Source organism: Camelus dromedarius, chromosome 19 (assembly GCF_036321535.1).
Source record: "Camelus dromedarius isolate mCamDro1 chromosome 19, mCamDro1.pat, whole genome shotgun sequence".
Classification (NCBI taxonomy): domain Eukaryota; kingdom Metazoa; phylum Chordata; class Mammalia; order Artiodactyla; family Camelidae; genus Camelus; species Camelus dromedarius.
In genome coordinates this window covers 22804432-22822989 of record NC_087454.1, presented here as the reverse complement: position 1 = coordinate 22822989, position 18558 = coordinate 22804432, and the positions used below count along the sequence as shown (strand labels likewise).

The 18558-nt window shown below is 44.9% G+C and overlaps 1 protein-coding gene across 4 annotated transcripts in view; it reads right to left on the bottom strand.

Annotated features, from left to right (window-relative positions):
* Positions 1-18558, bottom strand: part of PPARD (peroxisome proliferator activated receptor delta) — a 72552-nt gene that overhangs the window by 36700 nt on the left and 17294 nt on the right. Inside the window, exon 1 of one of the 4 annotated variants that reach the window (XM_010994498.3) lies at positions 17176-17831. The exons of the other annotated variants lie outside the window; for them this stretch is intronic. The gene's annotated coding sequence lies outside the window, so the exon portion shown is untranslated. Of the gene's footprint in view, positions 1-17175; positions 17832-18558 lie in introns of those variants that run through there. 4 annotated transcript variants of the gene reach the window in all.

Genomic DNA, 18558 nt, shown 5'->3' with positions numbered 1-18558 from the left:
CTTCCTGTGGAAGCAAGCCCTCCCTGCCCAGTGAGGCTCAGCTGGGCTGTCTGGGCTTCGCTTCAGCTTCTCGGCCTAAAATGGGGCCACACTCCCAGCTGGTGAGAGGGCATGCTACAACGAATGCTCAGGGCAAACCGTTCAGTACTGCACACATACAAAGTAGTAACACGACACCAATGAGAAGCTGCCTTTGGCTCTCAAAGGTTCCCCAAGACCTCCTCCTGTCCACCAATCTAAGAGGCCCTTTGCACTCTGGTCCTGTCTCCTCACTCTGTGCCAGGGCCTGAAACCACTGTGAAGCCCTCCGTCCAGGGGCTCGCACTCTGCTGCATGCTCTTCCTTCACCCACCCCTGAAACCTCCCTTAGACATGCCCCTCCCTGGGCTTGTCCTTGGCAGGCTTCCCCACTCACCGCACAAACCATCCACTGGTGTTTTCACACACTGTGACTGCATCCGTCTTTCCCCGGGCTCCTCTCCTACTGACTGTCTCAAAGCCCCATGGAGTCCTCACAGGGCCTCATAACACATCCAAAAGGCAATCAGTGATCTTTGTGCCAGGTCTCAGGCAACCCTGACCCTTGTGCTGAGCAGAGAGCCTGGCAGGCGGTACGTGCTCAGTTTGTGTTTGCAGAGTTGAGCAGCATGTGCCTCTTTCCTCTTCTGCCACCTTCCACCGGCAACTCCTTCAATGCTCCTTGCACCATCAGTGGGACACCACCCCCTCATCACACGAGCTGAAACGCCAACACCACCAGGTCCTTCCTCACCACTGAGTTTTCAGCCATCCATTGTCCCCTTCCCCTAACTCTGCCACTGTCCTGCTAAGGGCCTGCCCACCCCTCACTTAGACCTGCCTCTAGACACTCCCCTGCTCCAGTCCAGCCTCCCTACTCCTGCTGGTGACATTCCTAAGCCCAGGCATGATCTTTCACATCCCTGCCTACAAATCTCTGTAGCTGTCTGTGTCCAAAGAATAAAATTCAACTCCTTAAGTGCGGCATCCAAGGCCTCGTACATTCTGGCCCCAACCTGTCAGTCCAACCTCAGCGGGCAAAGGAGCAAAAATAACAATTGACACATACCGAGTGCTTCCTTCACACCTCTTAATTCCTGTAACAGTCAGGACTACAATTTGACAGATGAAGAAACCAAGGACAGGAGGGTTAAGTAACTTGCCCAGGGTCACAGTCCAAGCTCATGAGGAGTGTACTGGGTCAGAAGTAACAATCTTTTAATCCTTCAGTCTTCCCTAAGAGATTAAATCTTTAAGGGATAGGGTATGTCTTAAAAAAAACTTTGTGGCAAGCTTCATGTTGCGTGCATCATGTTGGGAACTGGGCGAGGGGTGGAGGAGAGAGGGCAATAGGTGTTTCTCAGATTGAAATCAGAGACACTGGGGGTCCGAGAAATTATTCCTAAAACTCCCCTTTAGCTCCAAGAAGGAATATCAATGTTTAATGGTACACAAATTTTAGTGTAAATAGAAGCTATATTTTCATTACATACAACTAACCACAGCCTCCTGAGATTCCTGATTAATAAACATGCATAAAACATTTATACCTAATTTATGGGACTTGGAGAAGGATGTTCTTACTCTTGGAGTTTCATTTTACGACAAGCTGCCAGGGACAGTACAGTGTAGCCGATGCCAGGTGTCCGGTCAGAAACATCCCTCCCAATGACGCCCCCATTCCTGGAGCACTATCTCCTGGCACTGCCACAGAGTGTCCAGGAACAGAATGCACTCCTGCCATTAGCCTCTAATTGCCTATAGGCCTGGGACTTAGCTCTTCGAACACGTACCTCTCATCCAAGAGACTCCCATTAAGCTTCCAACCGTTCCCACTTCCTCAGATTCTAGGGGCTATTGCTGGGGTCAGAATGAACCAACAATGATGATGATGACAAAAGGGAGAGACAAGAAGCGAGGGCACAGAAGAACTGAATGACAGAGGAGAATGTCAGTGTGATAAACTCCAGAGGTTGCTCTGGTGTCCACTAGCTGGAGGTGAGGAGTGCTTCCTCCTGCCTTCCTCCACTCTAGCCGCCACCCTCACTCTGTACTGTACTTGTTTACTTATCCATGTCTCCCCTCTGGAATGGGGATTCCCTGACTGGTCCTAATAACTAGCAGACAGTAGGTGCTAAATTAATGTCGAATGAATGGTGGCAGGCTTTGCAAACTGTTTATCTGCTCTTCTCTTCTCCCTTAGTTACAGAATTCCAATTTTATTTCAGGTGGCAATGTGTCCAGCTAAAAGATTTCTTAGCCTCCCTTGCAGCTATGGGAGCCCAGTGAGGGGAAATGGGAGCTACTGGGTAGGACTTCCAGCAAATCTCCCTAAGAGGGAGACAGACAACTAGCATATGTCCTTTTTATCTTCCCCCTGCTTCTTCTTGTAAACCTGACATGATGGCTGGAGCTCCGGCAGCCATCTTAGACAATGATGCAACCCTGGGATTAGAAGTCATGCACTAAGAATGGCAGAGTAGAGACCATACCTAGACTGTCTCCCCCAGGTTTCTTTTAAAAACCTAGAAGAGAATAAACTTCTACTGATTTAAGCTATTTCTGGTCTCTGCTTACTAGCTGCTGAGTATAATTATTAATGGAGTCATGAAACAATTAAACTTGGTTTTCTTCAATTACTCATTGCTGATTTGCAGTTCAAAGGCCAGTCACCACCTCTAACCTCTGGTCCTTGTAATATAATGATAAATTTCAATTAATAATGGCCATCAGGAAGATGGAGGAACAAAAGCAATACAAGGAAGAGGTAGTACACGGTGCAGAAGTAGAGGATGAGGATGATGAGGGACAGAGGCAGGAGGGAGAGCAGGAAAATGAAGGGCAGAGGAAGAGGGGATGGGGGGGGAAGGCAGGGTAGGAAGAGAGGGCAAGGGATGTGACAGCAAAGGAAAGGAAAAGATGAGGAGCAGGTGGAGACCATGGAGAGATGGATGGGGAGAGAAGGGAGAGGGAATGAAGTCAAGGTGTCTTCTGGCAGCAGTCACCATTTAGAGAGCACTCGCTGTGGGCTGGACATCGTGCCAGGCAACCTATACCACTCCCTCTAATCCTGGTCCTCCTGTGGTGTTATCATGCCTATTTTACAAATGAGGTAACTGTGGCTCTGACATATTAAATAACTTTCCCTCAGTGACAGAAAGTGGTAGAGGCAGATTTTCTTGAAGTAGCCTTAAAAGAGAGGGAGAAGGGACATTACCCTTCCTTCTCTCTTTCTCTGTCTTGTTGCCTTGAATGTGGGTGTGGTAGCTGGATCCGTGGCAACCATTTTGGACAATGAGAACCACAGCCACACCCTAAGAATGACCAAGCAGAGAACTAGAAGGAGCATGGGTCCTTTATGACCTATGGAGCTTCCACAACTGCTTGAGATTACAGACCACCTAAACCACTTGGAGTCCCCATCCATAAAATCATTCATAACTGTTTCAGATCTCAACTTGTTCAGTCTTCCTCCAATCCCCAATAACAGATTCCGAAGCCCACTCCCAGAGATCCTGATTCAGCAATAACTTTCTGATGGCAAAGAACCAATCCAGAGTCCACAGGAGAAAAAACCCTCAGTGCCTCAAAAGCAGCAATTGCTGGTGATCTGCTCACCAGGAGACCCTGGGGATCAGCAAGTGACATTGTGAAGTTAACCTGTCATTATTTAAAGAAATAGAAGAAAAGAGTTCCTAAAAACACATTTGGGGTTATTCCTCAGAAACATAAAAGGTGGTCTTAATAATCTCAGACCAGTCTGTAACAGTGCTAGCAAATCATCCAAGAAAAAAAATAAACTGATGGTCAAAACTCAGAAAGAGAAGAGCTCCTTTTGAGTGACAGCACCAGGCTGTCAAAGGGGCAGATCTGCACACAGCAGTATCACACAGAATTACTGTCTTGCACAGCTGACTGCAGCTTCCTGTGTACTAGGAATTCTCTCCAACTAGACGACAAGCACTCCTCACTGAGGGAAGGAACTGTGTCATTGCTATTTTGGTATCTTCAGCACAGCACCCAGCACAGTAATGAACACTCAGAGTCGTCAGGAAAGAACTATCGGGAATCGAGTGTTTTGGCCTGAGCTGTCTGCCAACCCCTAGCCCTGTGCCTACCTCTGAGTTGAAGTGATTCCTGAAATTCCAGCCAAGGGGACTGAGAGTCAGCGCTGTCATTATTCACTGCTCCTTCCAGACTACTGTCTGACGGACACCCTCTGGGGATCTTCGAAGATCAACCTGCCTTCTCTTCTGTGACTATTCCTGTGATAGAATCTGAAAAGTCCAGAGAATTCAGGTAAAGCTGAGGAGGGACGGCACAGGCCCTGTTTAGCTCTGTCCAGGCCTACCCAATCTGCCCATTTTAGCTGCTGAAATCTCAGTGGGGCAGAAACCTGAACTGGGTTGGATGCAATGGGCAGTTGTGGGCGTGGGCCACACTGAGCTCTAAACAGCTGGCTACTGAACCTTCACACCCCGGTCTCCTTAGAGGCTGCTAGCACATAGGATCATCCACTCCTAAAGCAACTGTCCCTTTCAGAAGAGACAGTTATTCTAAATTTCTAAAATTACAGGTTCTCAGGGTCCACTAGGGATTATAATTAGTTTGTATTCCTCTGCCTGGCACTCAGAGAAGCCGAGTTTGGGGACAGAAAGTGGGGCATGCATTTTTAAGGCCGGAAACCACTTTAATTTGCAGGATTCAGTGGCTTTTTCTGGCCGCTGGCTTGCTTTGTCTCTGGCATCCTCAGCTAGAATGAGAATTGCTACCTTGTGTCCCAGCCATACTTTCAACAACTTGACACAAAACATGCTAAAAAACCAAACTCTCCTGCTCTTTCTCCCTGCATCTGAGTCTCATACCACTCCCAAGCCCTTGCCTCTACTCAATCAGAGAAATTCACTGCAATTTAACTCAACAGGCTATGCCGTGCAGCCAAATGACAGGGAGAATGCCAGGATCTTCAAGCACCAAGACAAACAAGGCCCAGATCTCAAGCAACTCAGCATCTGGGAAGGAAAGGAGACACGTAAACAAGCAACGACCTACAGAGTGATAATTACTATAGAAAGAGACCCCAAGCTCCGAAAGAGCAAAGGCCACTCTGTTGAGAGGGATAAGGATGGCTGTGAAGGGGAGACAGGCGCTCCGCAGGAGAAGCGAGCGTGTAAGGTGCAGACGCTTGAGAGCAGGGCCTGTTGGAGACAGCAGCTGCAGGTGGACAGAGCGAACAGGGATCAGGTGTACTACACGCCAGACACTGCCATTTTACAGATGAGAAAACGGAGACACAGAGAGGGTAAGTATCTTGTCCAAAACCATAAGTTATAAAAGGATGAACGCAGGTTAAAAACCAAACAGTTGGACTCTAAAACCTGAGCTTTTAAATACTGCAGTAAAATGATTATAAATCAGTAAAAAATGTTAAAAAAAAATTACAGGACACAGTGTGCAAATAGTTCAATCTGCTGAAGTGTAAAATTTAAAAGCTAAGTTTAAGCAGGAGAGGTAGACAGGGGCTGGATAATGAAGGACTTCAGACACTAATCTAAGATGTGGACTGGAACTTTCAGCAAGAGTGGATGCAACTAACCTGAAAGAGCTCCCATTTCCCACTACTATCAGTTATAGAAATACTGGATAAAGCAAACAATATGCTTCAACATACAGCCAGACTAGAAAGAGAAATACCTCATGTGCCAGAAATGACAAGAAAAATTGAAAGGTGAACAGTAAGTGGAACTGACACCAGAATGACCTGTGGACTTTTGAACCTGCATATGAAGTGGTTTTAATGTCTGGCTGTGACTTCTAGCCTGGATATCAAGATGAGAGCCTCAAAGGGCTGACCAGTACAAGAAGCAACAAGGAGCTGGCCATTTCTCCAAGGCTCTGTGGAGGGGTGAGAGGCCACACATAAAACTGAACTACTCAGCTAGCCCCACCCATGGATATGATTCTGATTTTACACTAGGTGAAGGGGTGCCCAATTGAGAAATGAACATAAAAACTGCGCTAGAACTTTTAACCCGATGACCTCACCAGAAGCAAACTGCTCTTAGGGATACTTTCACAATCAGGACACAAAAGTTGCCCATAAAATAGAGTCCTTCCCGAAGATGAGCTCACAACCCAAAGTTACAAACCACACAAGGAATTAAACCACAAAGAGGAAGAAGTATCAGACACAGAAAGAGAAGCAGCATCCCAAGAATCAGAAATAATAAAATAATCTGAAAGACACTACACAATGACAAAATTTACATGATTAGAGACGTAAAGCAGCAAAGAAAAAAGATAAAAGACTTGGATGGTAGAATGGTCAACATATGTCCAAGAGGAATTCCAGAAAGCTAGAGTACCAAAAATGGGTGGAAACCAAAGAGAATGAGAATTTCCCAAAACGTAAAGAAGAATTAAAGGTATGATGTTAATATTTTAGATTAGGGAGCACTGGGTGAAGAAATACAGAAACTCTCCAAATCTAAATTTATCTAAAATTACTCTAAAATAAAAAGTTGTTTTTTTTAAAAAGTGAGTCTTTGGAAAGAAGTAGTACACCAAATCCTGAGCAAGAAAAACAAATCCATACTTACTTTCAGGTGGTTCTAAATAAAAGTACATAAAGATAGGGAGAAATGCGTTAACTAAATGTAAGTAAAAAGAATACAGATGTTCACTACACTATTTTCATGTTTTTTCAAAGTAAAAAGATGCAGGGAAAGAAGAGAAAACTTAGAAGAAAGAATAGAAATAAGATGTATAATTTTCAAACCAGAGAATAAAGAAAATTCAGTCTAACAGAAGGGAGAAAGGAAAAAAAAAGAAAGTATATAGAAAGTATTCAAAAACATGAAAATATATCTAAATCAAATTCCCAAAATATAAATAAATAAAACTTATTTAAGACAGATTTTCAAATCTGATTTATAATTTTCAATCCAGCCACATTCTGTTTATGAAAGAAACTCCTAAAACATGATGACACAGAAAAGTTGAAAATATGAGGCAAATAACAACCACAAACTGTGGCAGCACTAGTGTCATCAGACTTTAAGAGAAAAAGCAGGAAAGATATTAAGGAGGAAGAATTGACAAGATTTGGTGACTGATTAAGAGGCCTGGGGAGAGGAGAGACATGGAGGGCAACCATCAGGTGACCAGGGAGGTGGGGACTGTGGGAAGAGTAGGTCTGGCAAAAACTGTAAGGGCTCAGTTTGGTGCCTGCTGAAATTCAGGAGCTCTGGGGATGCCCAGGTGAAGGTGTCCAAAAAGCATTTACAGACACAGTCAGTCACAAGGTCGGTGGGTTATTCCAGAGTTTTCCAGAGAAGATTTTTTTTTTAATTTTTAAAAATTGAAATACAGTTGATTTACAATGTCATGCTAGTTTCTGGTGTACAGCACAGTGATTCAGTTATACAAATATATATTCTTTTCCATGTTCTTTTTCATTATAGGTTATGACATGTTATTGAATATAGTTCACTATGCTATATAGTAGGAACTTGTTTCTTAACTGTTCTGTAACAGTAGTTTGCTAATCCCAAACTCCCAATTTACCCTTCCCATCCCTTCCTCTTTGGTAACCATAAGTTTGTTTTCTGTGTCTGTAAGTCTCTGTTTTGTAAATAAGCTCATTTGTGTCTTTTTTTTTTTAGATTCCACATATAAGTGATATCATATGATATTTGTCTTTCTCTGACTTACTTCACTTAGTATGAAAATCCCCAGGTCTATCCATGTTGCTGTAAATGACATTATTTCATTCTTTCTTGTGGCTGAGTAGTATTCCATGGTATATGTGGAATATATACATCTTCTTTATCCATTCATTTGTTCCTGGGCATTTAGTTGCTTCCATGTCTTGGCTATTGTAAATAGTGCTGCTATGAACATGGGGGTGCATGTGTCTTTTTGAATTATATTTTTCTCTGGGTATATGCCCAGGAGTGGGATTGCTGGATCATATGGTAGGTCTGTTTTTAGTTTTTTAAGGAATCTCCATATTGTTTTCCATAGTGGCTGCACCAAACTACATTCCCACCAACAGTGTAGGAGGGTCCCCTTTCCTCCATACCCTCTCCAGCATTTATTGTTTGTGGACTTTTTAAGATGGCCATTCTGACTGGTGTCAGAGAAGATTCTTAACAACATTCAGATTAAAGAGTGTACGTAATCCTTGTTTCTTTCTCTAAAAAATATTCAAAATGCAACCAAATCCCAAGTCCCAGCCCCAGGACTTGTCATGATCTTGGCAGCAAGCCCATATTTGCCATGGATGCCTGGCCCGTCCAAGCTCTTCTCCTGCTTGGTGGTAGGAAACACAGTGATAGAATCCCAGAGTGGCAGTGCCTTGGACTTCCGTAGCCACTTAGGGTCTTGGGTACAGAGCAGAAAGCTCTTTGGAAGAAGAGCTCCCGTATCTGTGCAGCTGCAAGAGAAAAAGACTCACCAGAAGTGGGGGTCAGGAGCCAGAGGAGCCCTATGGTTTGCTACCAGTGGGTTAACCACTCCCTCTGGTGAACGCCAAGGTTCAAGTAATCGGATAGTTACTCAGTGCCCAATCCTGCTCTCAGGGAGCATAGAAAGAGAAAAGGATAACCGTAATACAAGAAAGACTGTGACAAGCCCCACAAGGGAAATACTGAGAGCTCTGGGGTTTGAAGAATGGGAAGCTCCTCTGTGCAGGTGAGGGGAAGAACCATGAGTTCATGGAGGAGGCAACACCGGAAATGTTCTTTCTCCATGTCTCCCTGTTACCTAATTTCACAGTGGCTCAGGGCTTCAATGCCCTCTCCACAGAGGAAGCTTGTCATTTCTAATATTTACTAAGTGCTTACAAAGAGTCAGGCACATGCTGAATATTTTATGAGCATTCTTTCACTTAATTCTCCCATTTCTCTATTAGGTGTGTACCATAGTTATTCCCATTTTACAGATGGGGAAACTGAAGCTTAGAAAGGCAAAGAAAACTCTGTCACTGAGGTGGGGTCACTGAGCCTGAATTTGAACCCAGGTCTAACTCCAGAGTCCACTCTCCTAACTGCTTTGTCATACCACCTCACGTACAGACATGTTCTGTTCACCCTCCAAGACCATCTACTCTGTGATTCATCGTTGTGGCCCTGCCATGGCGGGCACCAAGCACGGTGGCAGATGAGGAGAGCTGGGGCAGGATGACAGAGGGAGAGGCTGGATTTGAGTCAGAGCTCCGAGGCTTGTCCAAGCTTGGCATATTCCATGTACAGGCTGAGTGAATCTCTCCATTTATAAAGCAAACAGTGTCCAGCACAGTGCTCCATGACTACATTATCTAATTTCCACAATAATTCATTAGCTCCATTTTCCAGAAGAACAAACTGAAGCTCAGAGGAGTTAATTATCTGTCAAAGGCCCTTGGCTAATGAATGAGAGAACAAGGATTCAAACCCAGACCCACCTCCAAGGACCACACTTGGAGCTGCTTGGCACACAGCCTTGTACATCTCCTGACCTAGGAGGAAGAAGAAGGCAGTGAATCCTGCCTTTGGACTTGGAAAGATCAAACGGAGTAATGAATGCATAATCACCGTAAACTGGAAACACTATTTCAGGCTGAGGAACCGACAAATCCAGGCCCAGAGAAGAGGCCAACGGGCACAGGTTTGTACACAGCTGCAACACAGGGACAAATCCTGCAAAGAGCCTTTCTCCAAATAAGGTCACATTTGAGGTTCTGGGAATCAGAATGTGGACTTATCTTCTGGGCAGCCACTATCCAACCCACTAAAGCCAGTGAAAGCAAACACTGTGGACAATCACCAAGAGAATGGGAGGGAACCCTGAGGATGGCAGAGAGGGGCTGAAGCTGTCATCGGGCTCTGGGGAACTGACAAAGTGATGTATGATGAGCAGAACTGGAGACAGAACAGGATTTAGGGCAGGAAGCTCGGGAGTTGTACCTCTAAGGGGAGAGGGTCATAGCCACAGGAAGGGCCAAGTATGTCAAGGGAGAGGGTGAGAGAAGCTGAGAAAGGGCAGAAGCCCCAGACACTCATACTCAGGGAGTCAAAAGAGGAAGAGGAACCATGGTGGTCAAGGCACAGCCAGAGAGGGAGGCCTCATCTCCCAGAGGGCAGGGCCAGCCCGTTTCTCCTGTGTTTCTCCAGAGTCTAACAAGGCACTAGGCATACAGCAGGCACTCAGTAACTGCATTAGTAATAATAAAACAATAAACAATTCTGTGACAGCCCACACATGAGATTCCTGAGATGCAAGGAAAGAAGCTAAGGCATCAGTAATACTTGTCATCTCCACAGTTACAAAAAGCAACATCTTCCGAGATGGAGGGGGGTGAGTGGGGGAAGGCTTGGAGCATAGTCCAAGGGGAATGTGACAGGAAACCATGAATAAAAGGATAACTAGCCAGCTGTTGTGGGACAAGGTGAATTTCTAGGGCCTTGGCTGACCCCACACAGGGGCACATAGCTCTCTGCTACAAACAAGCGCTGTCTTGGCCATCCAGCTTCTCCTTCAAACCCCCAAGTGTACTCTCTCTCCACATACTTATCTAAAACAAAGCAGATGCCACAACTCCTCTTGGGAAAAAAGAACTGCTATGAAACCACGAGCAAGAGGCCTCCACCATGACCTGAGGAGACCTGCCCGGTGTCCCTGGCCACTCTCTGGGGGGCTCGCCATCCCGGGCAGGCTCTCCTAGACAGGAACTGGGAGGACACGAGCAGGGACCACAGCCAGCAGTGACTCAGGCAGCCATGTGGGTGCCCACCACCTTCAGAGAGGGCAGACTGGGCTGAAGGCGTCAGGCTTCCTGGAAGCATTTCTTCATTTCTATTTTTGAAGACACACAACTTTCAGAGTGACGTTTCTTCTGATGACTTCAGAAGGCATGTCACTCAGCAGCTGGAACCAACATCTTCTTACACACATCTGACCAACCCAACTTTACTCACCACCCCCAACACCTTCAAATGCGACAGGGAAGTGGCCAGAGAAGGCCACGCAGCCTCTCTAAGAGCAACAGGAAATGACACAATACCACGGGGCCCTGGTGAGGACCGAGGAGTCAGAACTCCCAGACACCATCATGTCACCTAACAGGCAGGACTCTGGTGGCCCATGGAAAAGGACATGGGAGCATTAACTCCAAACTAACTGGTTCACAGGTCAGAGAGGGTTGTATTTCAAAAGATCACAGGACTTCATTCACAAATTAACTCAGATCCAACGGAGCAGGGAGTCAAGCAGTCTCACACACTGCAGACATTAGCGTAACTCTCTGGCATTTGGCAATTTGGCAAAGTTTATCAATATTCTTACATTTTCATTCATTCAAAATTACACACACACACTCACTGTTTTAAAACCAAATACCTACCAAGTGCCAGGAACTATGCCAGGTATGGGGAGACAATATTAGCCAGGCAGACTAGTTGACTGCCCTCAGAGAGCTTCTGTTCCAGTCAGGGATTCAGACAAGCAATCAATAAAGTAGCAGATGAGATGATTTCTGAGTGCAGGAAGCATTAGATATAACCACAAAAGATGAGAACAAAGCTAAACGTCCATCAGCAGGACTGGTTAAATAAGCTCAGATACACTCATAAGATGGAACACTGCTCTGCTGTTAAAAATGCATTCTTGAAAACTATACTCAAATTGCTACTGATATGAATGTTTAAAGTAGGTTTCAAAACAGCATCAGTGCAAACAGCTCAGTGCAAGAAGCAAATCACAAAAGACCACACATATTGTATGTCCCCATTTATATGAAATGTCCAAAATAGGCAAATCTGTGGAAACAGAAAGTAAATTACCGGCTGCCTAGGGCAGGGTGAGTGGAGGGGGAGTGACTGCTAATGGAGACAAGACTTCCTCTTGGGATGATGAAAAGGTTCTAAAATTAGATTATGGTAATGATTACACAACTATGCAACTATACTAAAAAACATCAAACTGTCCATTTTAAACAAGTGAACTGTGTAATATCTGAATTATACCCCAGTAAAGCTGCTAAGTAAGAGTATCACAATACAACTTCAATTTGGTTTTTAAAAAGAGGGTGTGTGAAGGGGTGTGTGTATGTGAGGCAGAGGGGACACGAAAGAATATTGTTCAAAATATTACCTATGGTGATTCTCTGAGAAGAAGGTTCTAATTAATTTTTATTGTCTTCTATGTTTCCCAAATATTCCAAAGTGTAAACATTAGTTTGTTGAACTGACAAAAGAAATCAGCCAGGGTTTTCAAATCTACAAGTGGACCTTAAAGTAGGTCCAAGGCACAAAACCAGAAAGGTCCAACTGTTGTGCTAACGTGGATATTATCTAGGGTTGTTATATTTTTTGCACCAAAGACAACCGGAGAGCTAAGCAAAGGAAGACGAGTCTGTTGATGCTGGCAGAGCCTGCTACCTTCTGCAAACATTTTGAAAGAAAACCAGTGGTCACCATTCTCAGATACTATCAGTGAATGCAAAAGAGCATCATTTGAGCAGATGTAGTCAGAACCCGGAGGCTTTCAGGAGCCACTTGTGAAGTGTGAGGCCCTTAGGAGAATCATTCTCAGACCCCTGGTGAACTCCTCTGATCAGTGACTTCAAAGGCATCTTTCTGAGAACTCAGTGGTTCCCCAACCAAGTTGTCCCCTCAAGTCAATGGGGAACTTTAAAATGCAGATTCCTGGACTTCATTTCCAGAAATTCTAATTCAAGAGGTCTGAGACAAGACCCAGGAAACTACATTTCTTCCAAAACTCCCTGGTGAATCTGCCAGCTAGCTGAACCTTGTCTGGGGAACACTGGACTAGACACCATCTGGGACAACTTACACCACGGCCAGCCTGCACATCTGGCTGCAATGCTGCAGGGACCCCATGGGGCCAGCACTATGGGTCAAAAGGCTACTAACTGCAGAAGGGGAAACTCCATGGGGAAAGTCCATGTATGTCCAGCAATCAGTGCAGAAAAGCCTGGGGGGCAGCCAGTAGAGCCCTGGAACAAAGCCTATTTTGGAAGGTTCTTTCAGGTGCAGTGATCTCGGATGCTAACCTGTGAAAAAGAGGTGACCAGTGCAACTTCTTCCCTGGGAAGCCAAAATAAAAATCAATTCTCTCCAACAACACTGGTGAGCCAGCAAGCTCTGCAGGCCCTAAGGAGTCAGAAGCAGAAAGGCATGCAGTAGTGTAGAAAGAGCCCTGGGTCTGAGTCACACAGATCAGGGTTCAAATCCCTGCTCTCCATCACAGGCTGTCAGTGGATTAAAGCTGGCTACCCCTGCAACTCCTCCCTCCTGGAATCTGGGCTGGCCCAGGGACTGCTCTGACCTCTAGAATGTGGCAGAGGCCTCACTCAGACTGCTGAGGGAATACGTAAACCCAGTATTCAAACAAACAACAACCTCACAGAACTCTATGACCAAGAAGCTCCCACTTCACAGCCCTTTTTGGCCCAGGGCACATCTCCATACACAAAGACTGGGAACTATTTGCGATCCCCTATAATTGGGAAGGACTCTGCCAACAAGCACCCAGTGTTCCAGGATGACTCACCTTCCCCCACCACACTGGCCTCCCCTCTGGCCTCTCTTCTTCCTGTTACAGTGTCACCTTTGTCCTAGCCACCTAGGTTCAAAAAAATCAACCTCTGACTCTTCCGTTTCCCTTTAGCATCCAGGGAAGGGCCAAGACCTCGCCTCCACAGTCACTCCATCTTTCCACTCCCCTCACCACCCAAAGGCATGGTCCTCAAGGCCAGGTAGACCTGAGGGCTGCTCTGCAACTTACTCGTTGTGCACCACAGGTGAGTTTCTTAACCTCTCTGAGTCTTATTTTCCTCAGCTGCAAACAATACACAACAGTAACACCTTCTTTTTGTGGTCATTTTAAAGATGCAAGATAGGAGAAAATACAGTCAAACTACACAGTACAGAGAAGGTGCTCAATACGAAGGCACTGTTACTATAGCCCAGAAATTTTTCACCAAGGTTAATACAGCCCTCTCCTAATCTAAGTCTCTGCCTGTGTATAGCTCTCCATTTTGAGCCCTCTGGTATAATGCTGGCAGATTAACTGTCCTAGATAACAGCTATCACATTATGCCCCTGCTCAAAGACCTTCCATGGCTCCCACGTTCTCACATCAAGCCCAACTTCTCAGCCAGGCGTGCAAGATTATCTACAATAATGACTCCATCTTGCTACCTTCGCCTGCTCCAGCCAATCCCAACCTCACAACAACTTGCTACTAGAGGCAGCCTTCTAAAATGACTCATAAAAACACCTACCTCCTGGTATTCAAGCCCTAGTGTAACTGCCTCCTGACCCACAGAAACTGCAAGATCATGAGTGTCGTTTTAAGCCACTAAGCTTGGGGGTAATTTATTAAGAAGCAATAGATAACTAATACTCTTGATTTCCCTAATCACATCTGAGCTGTTGCTCTAATTTTACTCACATTTGCCCTTCTACAACATCTCAGCCTGCTCCAAGTCTGCCCTGCCTGCAAGGCCCACCCCAAATGACAAATGCTCACTCTGAGCCTTTCTGAAGGCAGGGTCAACCAGCCTCCTCTGGAAGCCTCCTCTTCCACTCCACAGTTTTGCCACACACACACATCTCCATCACTGCATCTGTCGCACTGTATCAATTTGTTTGTTTATCTGTGTGTAGAATGATACATGCCAAGGTTACTCATTGCGCATTAGAGTGGAAATCACCTGCAAGCCCATCCATAAACCGGGATAGTACACCCACACAGGACAGGAGGGAGCAGTGAAAAAGAATGAGGAAGCTCCACGCTCACTGGTATGCAAAGATGCACCAGACACAACCTGTGCGGCAAGGAGCAGACCAGTGAGTACGGCAGATAATCACAGAACAGAAAATATGTAGGTGCATGCTCATAAATGAGTGGCTAAGAGAGCTGCTTCCATCAGCAGGGCTGGGCAGCTGAGAGATGGGGAAGGAAAGAGAGAATACCTTCTGAGTTGTGTAGCACTTCAAGAATTATCAATTCAGGGAGGGAGGGTATAACTCAAGTGGTAGAGCACATGCTTAGTATGCATGAGGTCCTGGGTTCGATTCCCAGTACCTTCATTAAAAAAAAATAATAATAAATAAATCTAATTACCCACCCCCACCCGCAAAAAAAAAATCAATTCAAAAATAAGCAGTTCTGAAAGACTGAAAGCTTTCCTCCTAAGATCAGAAGCAAGACAAGGATGTCCACTTTTACCACTTTTATTCAGTACTGGAGATTCCAGCCAGGGCAATTACATAAGAGGAAGAAATAAAAGTTATCCGGATTAGAGAGGACAGTAAAACTATTTCTACTAGCAGATACCATGATCTTACATGTAGAAAATCCTAAGAAATCCACTAAAAAAATCTATTAGAACTAATAATTCTTCAACTAAGGTTGAAGAATATAAGATCAATATATAAAAATTAATCATTTTTTTACACACTAGCAATGAAGCAATAAATCCAAAGTCTATCTAATAAGAGACCTAGTAGCAGAGGATAGAGACAATGAAGGAAAACAAATAGAAAGTTTCCTGGAGATCCCAAAAGACTTGTCTTCAGCAATTAAGGGCTCTACAGAAATTAAGGAAAGAAGACAAATACCTAGATATATCCTGGTGATATGTCTGAATTCTAAGAAAAAAGAAAATGCTTACATCTTTCAGAGAGGAAAAACAGATTACTTACAAAGCACTCGGAATCCTGCTAACTTCATTATTCATACTGAACATGGAACAGTAATCTCAAAATTCAGCTTCTATACTCAACCAAGCTACCAATCGAGAGGGAGGGCACGGGAACCCCTGTACACTGCTGGTGGGAATGTAAAATGATGCAGCCACTATGGAAAACAGTATGGTGGTTCCTTAAAAAATTAAAAATAGAATTATCATATAACCTAGAATTCTACTTCTAGGTACATACCCAAAAGAACTGAACATATGGACATGCACAGATACTCGTACATCCAAGTTTACACAAGTACATTCACAATAGCTAAAAGGAGAAAGGAACAGATGAATGGGTCATCAACAGATGAATGGATAAACAAAATTGAAATATACACAAAATGGAATATTATTCACCTTAAAAAGGAAGGAAATTCTGACACATGCTACATACAACACAGGTGAGCCTTGAAGCATTATAAATAACATTAGCCAGTCACAAAAGGACAACTACTGTATGATTCTACTTATGTGATGGATTTAGAGTCCTCTAATTATAGAGATAGAAGGTAGAATGGTGGTTGCCAGAAGCTGGGAGGTGGGTTGGAGGGGAGGGAATGGAGAGTTATTATCTAGGGTAAAGAGTTTCATTTTTGCAGAATAAATTTCTAGAGATGGATGGTAGTGATGGTTGTACAACAATGTGAAGGTACTTAACGCCACTAAATTGTACATTTAAAAAATGGTTAAAATGGTAACTTTTGTTATGCATGTTTTATAATTAAAAATACATAGCCAATAAACCTAATAAACAAACAATAAGTGAGTGAGGGCATGGTACAGCCACTTTGGAAAACAGTTTGGTACTTCAAAATGTTAAACACAGAACTACTATATGATCCAGCAATTCCATTCGAGGTATAATCCCAAAAGAACTTAAAGCATATGTCTACACAGAAGTCTGTAAATGAATGTTCACAGAAGCCAAAAAATGGAAACAACCCAAATGTCCACCAAATGATGAATGAATAAACAAAATGTGGTATTATCCATACAATGGAATATTATTCAGCCATCAAAAGGAATGAAGGACCGGTACATGCTACAACATGGATGAACTTTGAAAACATCATGTTAAGTGAAAGAAGCCAGACACAAAAGGCCACATATTGTATGATTGCATTTATATGAAATGTCCAACATCAGAACCTCCATAGAGGATAGTAGACTAGTGTTTGCCAGAGAAGGGAGGTGGCTGGGACCAACTACTTGTGGGTACAAGGTTTATTTTGGGGTTGATGGAAATGTTATGAAATTAGACAGCACCAATGACTATACAACACATTAAATATACGTAACACCACTTAAGTGTATACTCTGGTGAATTTTATGTTATATGAAGTATATCCCAATTTTAAAATGCTACAGACATACACAGAATAGAAAATAAAAGAAATGCTCACATTCTGCCTCGTGGTTCGAGGATCCAGAATCTTGTCCCTGTCGGTGCCCTCCTGCCCGCAAGGCTGCGTCCTTCCCCTCCACCTCTGTGAGCTGGCCCTCTGGCTGCTCCCTGGTCCTTCATCTTCCCCATGACTTCCCAATTTCTGACTCTTGGGCAACGCCTTTCCCAGTGAGTCTCCACCACCTACTCAGACCTACCCAAGACTGTCTGGAGGCTGTGACACCAGACCCCAGAGTCACCCCAGTGGAGCGGCCCAATGACCAGGGCTGTGGTTACATGCGTGTGTCAGCTGAGGGATATGGTTTCACTCAGGAACTTAATTATAGCTCAAGAGTGGAGGAAGGGAGAGGAGCAGTGCAGGCTTTGAGGGGACAAACAGGAAGCACCCTGCTCTGCAGCCCAGAGGGTATTGACCAGGTCGCATCAGGACTGAGATCTGCAGGAAAACAAGAATGACCCAGTGAGGCCATAGGAACACAGTTGATGGAAATTGTCCTGTTTATAAGCGTGAATTCCTGGCCCTGCCATGAAACACCAGCCAGAGTGACCAGAAAAGAGCTGAGATGCCAAGTCTCACTCCCCATCAGGACTCAGAGAGGGCTTCTCCTCACCTACTGACAGAGACCCCATTTCATCCAGTAAGAAGTAAAGGGGAGGCAGAGCGTATTCCTCCCAGAACACCCCAGATTCATTTTCTCCCTGGTTCTGAGCTTTTTCTAGAACGGAATCTGAGCTGTCAATTCTGAGGATGCTGGGAACATCTTCCCCCTGCCTGACTATATGCTCAGATTCCCCACCTACTCCCCAGGGAGCTGCCACGGAGCAGCTGCTGGCCAAGAGGTGTCAGCAGGGCATGGTGGCCAGGTGTGCCAGACCTGTCAAACTACCTGGCCAGGCACTGCCAGATGGTGAAGGCAGCCCAGCAGAGGTTCATGGAAAGAGCAGGGCTGCGGTGAAGGAGTGTGTCCCATAGAGACCTACTCCTTCTCCCCTATTTCTGGCCTAAATCCCAGCCCCTTATAAACTCTCTAGGCCTCTTCCTGGCCATCCTGCTTACTGTCTCTGCAGGAAGTGCCCACAGCCATCTGCTACCTGCCCTGCCCACCCCCTCAACCTAACACCCAGTTTCTTCTCACTGCTTCCAGACAGAGCCAATGGCCCAGGACCTCCTGTCACTCTTTCCAAGACCCCACCCCAGCCCAGGAATGACTCTTCCCATCTCTACTCTGTGTACCTTTTTTCTGAGCTCCTGAGAGGTTTCTCCCTAAAAGTCGTGGAAAGAAACCTTCAGAGTGGAGGCAGTAGACTTTTCTGGGTTGGTATGGAAGGAAAAAGAAAGACAGAGGGGTGGTATGGAGAGCAGATGGGGGATGGGTAGAGA